Genomic DNA, 9,636 nt, shown 5'->3' on the forward strand with positions numbered 1-9,636 from the left:
AATTAATTTATCTAATATAAAGTTATTAGAAAAAATTTAAAAAGTTACTCATAAACTAAGAATAATATTAAAAATATAATAACATAAAATTATTTTTATTTAAATTAACATCTATAATTTTATATATATAATAAATTATAATTATTGTTTATTATTATATTTAAAATTATTTATTTATTTTAATAATAATTAAAAATATAAAATAAAAAAATGAATGTTAACCATCATTGACCAATATAAATAGAATTTAATTTTAATTATAGATATTAATTTAAATAAAATAATTTTGTGTTATTATATTTTTAATATTATTCTTAGTTTATGGGTAACTTTTTAAATTTTTTCTAATAACTTTATATTAGAGAAATTAATTCTTAACAAAAAAAAATTGACAAATAAATTTTTAGAATAGAATTTGTTTGTAGGAATTTAAATTAAAATTGAAAGACAAAAACTTAATATTATATTTGTTGAATTAAAAACTAATATTTAAAATTTTTTTTATTTTTAAAATTTTAATATTTTAATATTTCTAAAAAATAAAAACACTAAAAACTAAAAATTTTAAAGACAAAACATTTATACATAAATTACCGCCATTTTAATTCAATAAATTTGCTCCTCCTAGAGTTTTCCTACAATAATTTCAACATTACCCAAATGTAAATAAGGGCTTTAACCCTGTTGTCTCCTTTATCTTCTCATTCTTCTTCAAGGACATCACTGCATGCAGCCTCTCCATCACCAGTCGAAGAAAAGCCACCGCCGCTGGCGTAGCCATCGCTAAGTAAGTGAGGGGTCGTTTTCAAGTTCATCTTCGTAGCCCCCATGTTCTCATCTCCTCGTTTTCTCCTTCACAGGACTGCTGCTGCCTCCCTACTGTTACAACAATCGAAGAACCAAGCTGCCGCCTCTACCTGTTGCTGTCGACGTCAACCACCAACTCGCCTCTCCCCTGTTTTCTCCCCTGTTGCTGGTACTTTACTGATTCTGTTCATTTTTTTTGGTCGTGCCCTAATCTGTGGATTTGGTCGTGACCTAGCAATAGGACTTTTCCCTTCTCCTGATGTTCAATTACTGTTGTATAATGCTTAAATCAAATTTGTGTCTTTGAAAGGTGTATTTGTACTCAGAACCTCTTAAGCTTTTGTTTTGTTTGGGTGCTTTGATTTGGAGAAATTAAAGTTTGAAAAGAGAGAAGTTACTATTTTGCTTGGTTCGTTATTTTCTTAATGGTGTGAAGTAGTAGCACTGATGTTGAAGAAATCCTTTGTCTTTGTGACTTTGTCCTATATTCAGGGATTTGCCATCTGTTTTTGGGAATTATTAATGCCATCTGTTACATGGGAATTAATTGTAGTTTATAGTTAACAGGAGTAAGTGATTTATGGTCTGAATAATTCTATATACACATGGATGATCATGATTGAAAGTCATCATATAAGAAGTTACATAGCTAGATACATGCATGATCCTTTTGAAAATTTATATGATGGTTTGTTCCAATCTTTATTAAGATTTAACGGCATTAATTTTATCTTCTTGCTCTTGTTATAAACCATATTGGTCTATCACTCACTCTCTCTCTCTCTCTCACAAAGGATTAAATAATATTGATATAGCATGGTTATAATGCCTAGCTATATGTGTCTCTCTGAGAATGAGAAACAAACTTTTGTCAAATTTGTCCTAATTAACTAAGTCATTATATTACTTTAGATTATGTGTTCATGTTAGTAAATCATTCTTCCCCTCTTATCCATGACAACACCCAAAAAAGCATCATAGAAATCATACACAAACAAATTCAACTCATAAATAGAATATTTTTTTTGTCACACTTTTTCTCCTTCTATTATATTTACATTGTAAGGTTAAGGGTAATTTTGTAAATTTAAACATTTCAGTCTCTAGTTTTAATTCGAACCAAACAAGATACTGAGACATAATTCAGTTCTATACACTTTATACACCAAACACAATACTGAGACTTATTTTAATTTCTATCTCTCTGTCACAGTCTATCAGTTTCTGTCTTGCTACCAAACGCTACCTAAAACTTTTACAAATCAATTTTTTTATTAAAATAAATAATTAAATTAATTTTTTATTATTTACATTTTTAGATAATTTAATCTCTCAACATGTTATTTTATAGAAAAGAAAATTAAAATGAGTTCAAATTTGTGGCTTATGCTCGGTTCATGACTCATGATTGATTTTAATTTTAGAGACAAAGAGAGAAATCAAATCACGGGTAAAAAGAGGGAACCAAACTCCTCAACTGTTTAATCACCAGATTCTGGTTAGCTTCATTAACGCTTCTTTCCTTATTTGATTTTATTGATGCAATTACATTTATCTGATGCTAGGTTTGGAACTATTGAGTGATTCGGTTGCGCATGAACTCCTTTCTCCACTTTTCTCATTTTGTTTTCTGCATCGATGTTTGAATTCTGTGTTACATTGCTATTGAATCACCATGGTTGATAGTTTCAACGATGTTATAATAATGACTTTGATATTAATTAGTTCTGAAGCTTTTCATATACTCCTATGATTAAATCTCGTTGCAATTTAATAGATGAAAAGCAACAGCATATTTTAGTGAAGCTGTAGATTCAAGAAATGTAGTATAGGAATCTTGGGAAAGTTTTTTGGAGGTTTTTACTAGGGTAATGCTTTTTTTTTTTCAATTATTATTTAAAAATATTGAAATGAAATGTTGTGGTATTGTTTCTTTTTCTTCTTTCATTGTTTTCTGTAGTTTTGATGTAAAATCTTGGGTTTTTTGTTTATTTTATTATTATTTTTTAAAGGTTAATATATGGGATGCAGGGAAATGACTGTATTCACATAAGCTGATACAAATCTATTTTTCTTTCTTTAATGTCCGTGTTTTGATCTTCAGTATAATCTTGGGGAGTTCTTTCAAGGTGTTCATGTTATTTGGCCAAACAAAGATGGTTTTCATGTTAACTAACTAATTCAATTTTCATGCTTAAAGTTCCTCTTTTTATATAGGTCATAAATGAATATTTTGGTTTGTTTAAGAGGATAAATTTTGACAGTGTATTTGATTTGGGGGGCATTATAAGAAATGGATGAACTTTGTATATGAACTTTGTAATGGGGAAATGTGTGTGCTTCCCGTGTTCATTTTGCATCGCCCGACAAATCATTGGTAGTTTGGTACTGTCTTGAGCTAAAGAGTTCAGTTTTGTAATTAGTGAACTTTGATTGGTTACCTCGTTGATCTTTTTATACCGTCTCGGCAAGAACTATATTGTTTATCCCTGATTGGTTATTTCCAAGGCTAATATACCTCGATCTAGTTATGTTATGTTGTGCTAGTTCATATAGGAGTTTCAGGTAGTCAAACATATTATGATTTCTAATTGGGAAGTGGATTGAGCTTTTTATAGACTATAGTTGTGCAGGAGCTATTTATAGTTGTGACCGGTGAACCATTAACTTGATGCTTTTTTAGCACAGTCCAGAATCACAATTCACAACTTGAATGGCTAATGGATCTACCGCCTCTAGTTTTAATGGTATGCAGTGACAACAAAATCTCATTTTATATACTGAGTAGACTTTGCTCGTAACAATATCCCCCACCCGACATTATATTAACATAAGTAGAAAGAATATGATTCCTCCTTTGCAGAAATAATGCTTCATGTGTTTGATGAATACTCTTTCGAATTGTTGGTTTCAACCAAAGTTGCATAATCACTCTGCTCTAAGAGTTTTGTTTTTATTTATTTATTTTTTTTTGGAAAAAGGGGGGGGGGGGGGGGGTTTCTTTTTTCCTAATATTTCATTGCATTGCGTAGTAAGAAGGACAATAAGACACATAGTAAGGTTGATCCATCTCAAGCTTAGATGGGAAGGGAAAGCAATGGTAATATAGAACAGAGGTTGAATCAGATGGCTTCAGAAGAAGAAGGACAAGCCGAAGAAGAAGCACAAGAAGCTCCTCCACCACCCCTCGTGTGCCTCAAGAGCATTATTTTCCGCCACAAGAGTATTGGCAACAATTGACTGCGTCCCTTGAGCAAATAAGGGTGAACCAAAATAGCCATGATGTCCTTTTCCGTCAGATAATGGTGAACCAAGATAACCTTCTCCGTGAGATAAGGGTGAACCAAGATAACCATAGTGTCCTTCTCCGTCAGATTGTGAATGTGCAAGAAAGAATGCACCTCGAGCTTCTCCAATTGAGACAGGAGATAGGGAGGCTGCAAGGACCACAAGGAGCACAACCGGATAACAGGGATGGCCACCACGATCATTGAGGTGGTTGAGTTCTTTTCATGCTTGCCTTCTGCTTTTCTTCCTTTATGATTATGATTATGTTTCTGTTTTCAGTTTATTTCGGTTTATTTGCATGAGTCCTATTTTTCTATGTTTTTTTAGTTTTTAGTTTAATGTTTCTATGTTTTTTTAGTTTTTAGTTTAATGTTTTTATTTTAATGATGTCTCATGTCATGTCTTCAAGCAGTATTAAAAAAAAAGAATAGAAAAGTGGTGTTATCATATTAGAAATTGAATTTATTTTACAATTGTCTTGTTATATTACATGTGGTGGTATATAATTGTGGTTATATTACATGTGGTGGTATATAATTGTGACCGAGTGCATAGAGAGAATGATGTATGAATGATTTTGGAGAGGAGGGATGTTGATTCTAGATGAACACCAACTTAGAGAAGTGATATGAAACTTTCAAAAATAGATAAAAGATTGACTCTTAAATCAAAAAAATTAAAAACAAATAAGAATAAATTACTATATGTATCTATGAAATATACAAACGTGGACAAATATATCGGACAAATATATCAATCAAATAAGAAAACGATCATTGTACCCAAGATTCCTATACTACATTTCTTGAATCTACAGCTTCAATAAAATATGCTGTTGCTTTTCATCTATTAAATTGCAACGAGATTTAAACATGAGTATATAAAAAGCTTCAGAACTAATTAATATCAAAGTCGTTATTAGAACATCGTTGAAATTAGAGTGACTCAATTTGGTTCCTGAATTTATATGCGAGTCTCAATTTAGTCTTTGAGGTTTCAATTGCTTTTATTTAGTTCCTAAAGTTTATAAATGTGTTTCATATTAGTCCTTGAGATGATTTTTAGTATAAAAATGTTAATGGAGCGCTGTTATAAACTATCAGATGTCACGTTAAAATTTGTAAAATGATACCATTTGGTTGACATTTAAATAGTTTAAAAACGACATCGTATCACTTATTTTGTTAGGTAAAATTTTAATAAATATCATTTATGATGTTTTTGGGTTATTTGAGTGTCAAAATTAAAACGATATCATTTTACAAAGTTTAGTGTGGCATTCGGTTGTTCACGACAGTATTCCGTTAACGTTTGTACCTTGAAAATTGTTTCAAGAACTAACATGAGTTATGTTAAGGACTAAATAAAGGCAATTGAAATTTTAGGGACTAAATTGAGACTTACATGTAAGTTTAGGAGTCAAATTGAATATTCTCTCTTGAAACTGTCAATCATGGCGATTCAATAGAAATTAAATATAGAATTTAAACATCGATGCAGAAAACAAAATGAGAAAAGAATTCATGCGCAACCGAATCACTCAAGAGTTCCAAACTTAGCATCAAACCTAGCATCAGATAAATGTAATTGCATTAATAAAATCAAATCAGGAAAGCAGCGTTAATGAAGCTAACCAGAATCTGGTTATTGAACAGTTGAGGAGTTTGTTCCCTCTTTTTACCGGTGATTTGATTTCTCCTTATCTCTCAAATTAAAATCAATTGAGTCATGAACCGAGCTTAAGTCACAAATTTGAACTCATTTAAAAAAAAATCTATAAAATAACATGTTGAGATATTAAATTATCTAAAATTGTAAATAATAAAAAATTAATTTAATTATTTATTTTAATACAAAAACTAATTTGTAAAATTTTTAGAGGATAGAAATTTATTTGTCAATTTTTTTTGGTTAAGAATTAATTTATCTAATATAAAGTTATTAGAAAAAATTTAATAAGTTACTCTTAAACTAAGAATAATATTAAAAAGATAATAACACAAAATTATTTTATTTAAATTAATATCTATAATTTTACACATGTAACCGTTATAATTAATGTTTATTATATTTAAAATTATTTATTTATTTTAATAATAATTAAAAAATATAAAATAAGAAAATAAATATTAGCGGTTATTGGCCAATATAATAAAAATTTAATTTTGATGCACCATAAAGTAATTTTACACGTGCGTTCAATTATGTACGCTACATCGGTAAAAATAACTACTTTTCACATTAACTGCGTAAATAATAATAAAAAATAAGTATGTAATTGCATGATTGTATAAAACAATTTATATTGTTAGTGCATTAAAATTAAATTGATATAATAAATACAACAATATTTCTAAAATATTCAATCTTGTTTGATAATGAAGAACAAAACATTGTTTTTTTGTGTGTCTACGAAGAACAAAAGCATAAACATTACTCGTCTATGAAAATGTCAATTTTACTCTTACACCGCACAATCACCATTGTAACATCATTAATCACCACCACTATTCCACCACCATTCACCACTATTGATCACCACAAACACCATTCAAGTCCACTACTTTATTGTATGAAATATTTGAAATTGAGTATGTCAATTGTCAAATTGAAGAATTGAACAAATTTTATCTTGCTTCTCGATCATGATTTAATAAAATCAAAAACTTTTTGAATTCAAATTTAACGCAATCAAATATCATCATAGATATAAAATTCAAACACACATGTATCATTAGCAACTTACTTAATACCTTAGTGTGTGCGTGTGTATATATAATTTTATACACGGCGAATCACTTAGTGGAATCATTATTACATTGAAGAAAATGTGAGCTTAATTATCTCTACATCTATAGTAATAGTCTCACTACTTTAGGGTAGGGTCTTCATCTTTTATTCTAAGGAAAAATGTATTCGTGGAAAATTAATAGTATGTTAAAAGTTGTGACATGCTAGAGCAATATTAGTAAGAGTATTGACATTAACAAATAATTTATTCCGACATTTGTTTAAACAGACAAGTGATATTTATTTATTTATTTATTATAACTTTTTTACCTCACTCCACAGGCCACCAAACTGCACCACAATTCAACCCAAAGCCTACAAACAAAGAACAAAAGAAAAAATCCCAATACCTAACGCAACCCCAGTAACCCAAACCATATGCAGTTACTATTAGTCTTATGAAGGAAAAAGTGCACTAAGGTAGCGTTTGGTGGAGAGACAGAGACAGAAAGACTAAGACTGAGAGACAGAGACTAAAAGACAGGGATTGAAATAAATCTCAGTATTCTGTTTGAAACTCTAATTTAATTTGCACAAAGGGTAAAATTGGAATTAATTAATTGAAATGAAAGTATTTTAGGTATAAAATGTTATTAAAGTTTCAGTCTCCATCTCTAAAAATTTTAGTCCCCTGTGTCCCTACTTTTTGGAGGTACTGAAATACTGAAATTTTGGAGACAGAGACAAAAATTTTAGTACCAGTCTCTGAACTAACAAACACAATACTGAGTCTCAATCTCTCAGTCTCTGTCTCAGTACATGAAAACAAACGCTACCTAACAGTTTGAGCATTTAATTCTTTTAGCCCAAAAGTGATGCTTTGACCAAAAATTATGAATTGGGATAGCTAGTAAAGGCTGGCAGAGTGCTATTAAACGAGCTAGGCTCTATGTTATTGGTCCGAAAACACTTTCATATAGGGTTGGCCTACCTCGTTTAACTCAGGGGCTTAAAAGTTCGATAGCCTTAATTTCTACACACGTTAGCAATTATATTAGATTAGGTTGCCAAAGTGGTAGTTAACCATATACGTCAACATTCTGTTAACCGTGTTAACTAAGTTGGTGACTGTTACGGTGGGTAACCGGAGATTAGTCCAATGGATGGCGTTCGGCGGCCCAAGTGTATGATGGAGGAGGACTCCGTGTGGGTCCGCAACTCGGGAGGCTCCGTCCGACTTGTGCTCGCGTGTGAATGGGGGGTGGTACCTGCAAAGACACTCCGATGCCTAAGTTAGCAAGGGTGTGAGCAGGTCTTAGAGAGTATTGGACTTAGGAATACCTGAGGCGTGTCAGTGTACTTATAGTGGTGAGCCAATAACCACCGTTGGAGTAGTGCCGTATCTTTAGGATAATAACCGTCCCATTATCTTAGGGAGGTTAAGATATGGCTTTATGAAGTGGTCGGAGAGATTTCAGGGGCGGTTACTCATTTGAATGAGTATTTATCTGCCAGCTAATCTCGCAACCGACTTCTTCGTACCAAGTCGGGGTTAACACCGACCTCTTGGATGGAGGTGGGTGCTTCGATAGGCTTAACCTAGTGGATTTTCGATTGGTCCTGGGCCCTTAACATTGGGCCAGGGTATGAACAGTGCCCCTACTTGAGCCCAAATCTTTTAAAGTTTGGGTTCAAGTATTTAACTCGGGTTCGTAGTCGACTTGTTTGAAAGAACACGGATCTTGGAAACCGACGTGATTTTCGCAACTTTTGGTTTCTGACAGTTACGTCAATTCAAGCGTCGTGTCCGTTGAGGGATTATTTAGGGATTTGAGGGCTTTGGTAACGGTGCAGTCTCATTAATGACTGCCTCGTTTTTACCATTATGCCCCTTAGCCTTTTTATAAATACTTTCCCTCTTTCCATTTCCGTTTCTGCAATCTTTCAAACTTTCTCCTTATCTTGTTCGTACTGTATCCTTGTGTTCGAAGACTTCCGTTCTTCTCCAACCTCCATTTTCGGATAAAGGTTAGTTTGTTTTATTCATGCCATGCTTTATGTTTGCATGTTTCGCGAGTAGATAGGTTGACTGTGATTCTAGTTCGAATCTCTTCTTTAGTGGCCGTAATTTTTGATTTTTTTTTTTTCTTTTGTAGGTTTTCTGCCACTTTTCTTTATAAAATGGCCTCTGTAGACATTCTTTCTCAGTGGGTTGACGATACGGTCCTTGGGGAGGAACCGTTGGTTGACACTGAGTTTATCACCCACCTTCGTACTCACCATAGGCTCTGTACTTCGGACGAGGACGAGCCCAAATATGAATTGATAATCCCGGGTCTGAAGACCGGGTCTGCTTTGGGGAGTTGATGAGGCGACCCCTCACTTTTTTCTTTATGTATGAATGCATGATCACCCGTTTGGGTGTTTTTCTTCCTTTCTCGGATTTTGAGATATCCGTTCTGCACCACTGTAAGGTTGCCCCTACTCAACTCCACCCCAATTCCTGGGGTTTTTTGAAGATTTAGTTTATAAGCCACGCTCTGGACTTCCCGACTTCCTTGAGAATCTTCTTTTATCTTTTCCATATGACTAAGCCCTTTAGTGGGCTAAACAAAAAACAATGGGTATCCTTCCGAGCCATTCAAGGTCGGAGGATTTTCACCCTTTTTGACGAATCTTTCCACGACTTCAAAAATTTCTTCTTGAAGGTTCAAGCCGTAGAGGGTCACCACCCCTTTTTTTTGATGAGCATTCCTCCCTCGCTTTCCCCTTTACTGGCTGCCAGCCACCCCTTGCGAAAAGATTGGTCTA

General features: G+C 32.6%; 1 long non-coding RNA gene across 1 annotated transcript; it reads left to right on the top strand.

Annotated features, from left to right (window-relative positions):
* Positions 1–649: 649 nt before the first annotated feature.
* On the top strand, positions 650–4,568 carry LOC130936077 (uncharacterized). The gene is made up of 3 exons (XR_009068050.1): positions 650–787; positions 861–976; positions 2,232–4,568. It is a non-coding gene; the product is annotated as an uncharacterized LOC130936077 (long non-coding RNA).
* The last annotated feature ends 5,068 nt before the right edge of the window (positions 4,569–9,636 follow it).

The sequence above is a fragment of the Arachis stenosperma genome, chromosome 6 (assembly GCF_014773155.1).
Source record: "Arachis stenosperma cultivar V10309 chromosome 6, arast.V10309.gnm1.PFL2, whole genome shotgun sequence".
Lineage (NCBI taxonomy): Eukaryota > Viridiplantae > Streptophyta > Magnoliopsida > Fabales > Fabaceae > Arachis > Arachis stenosperma.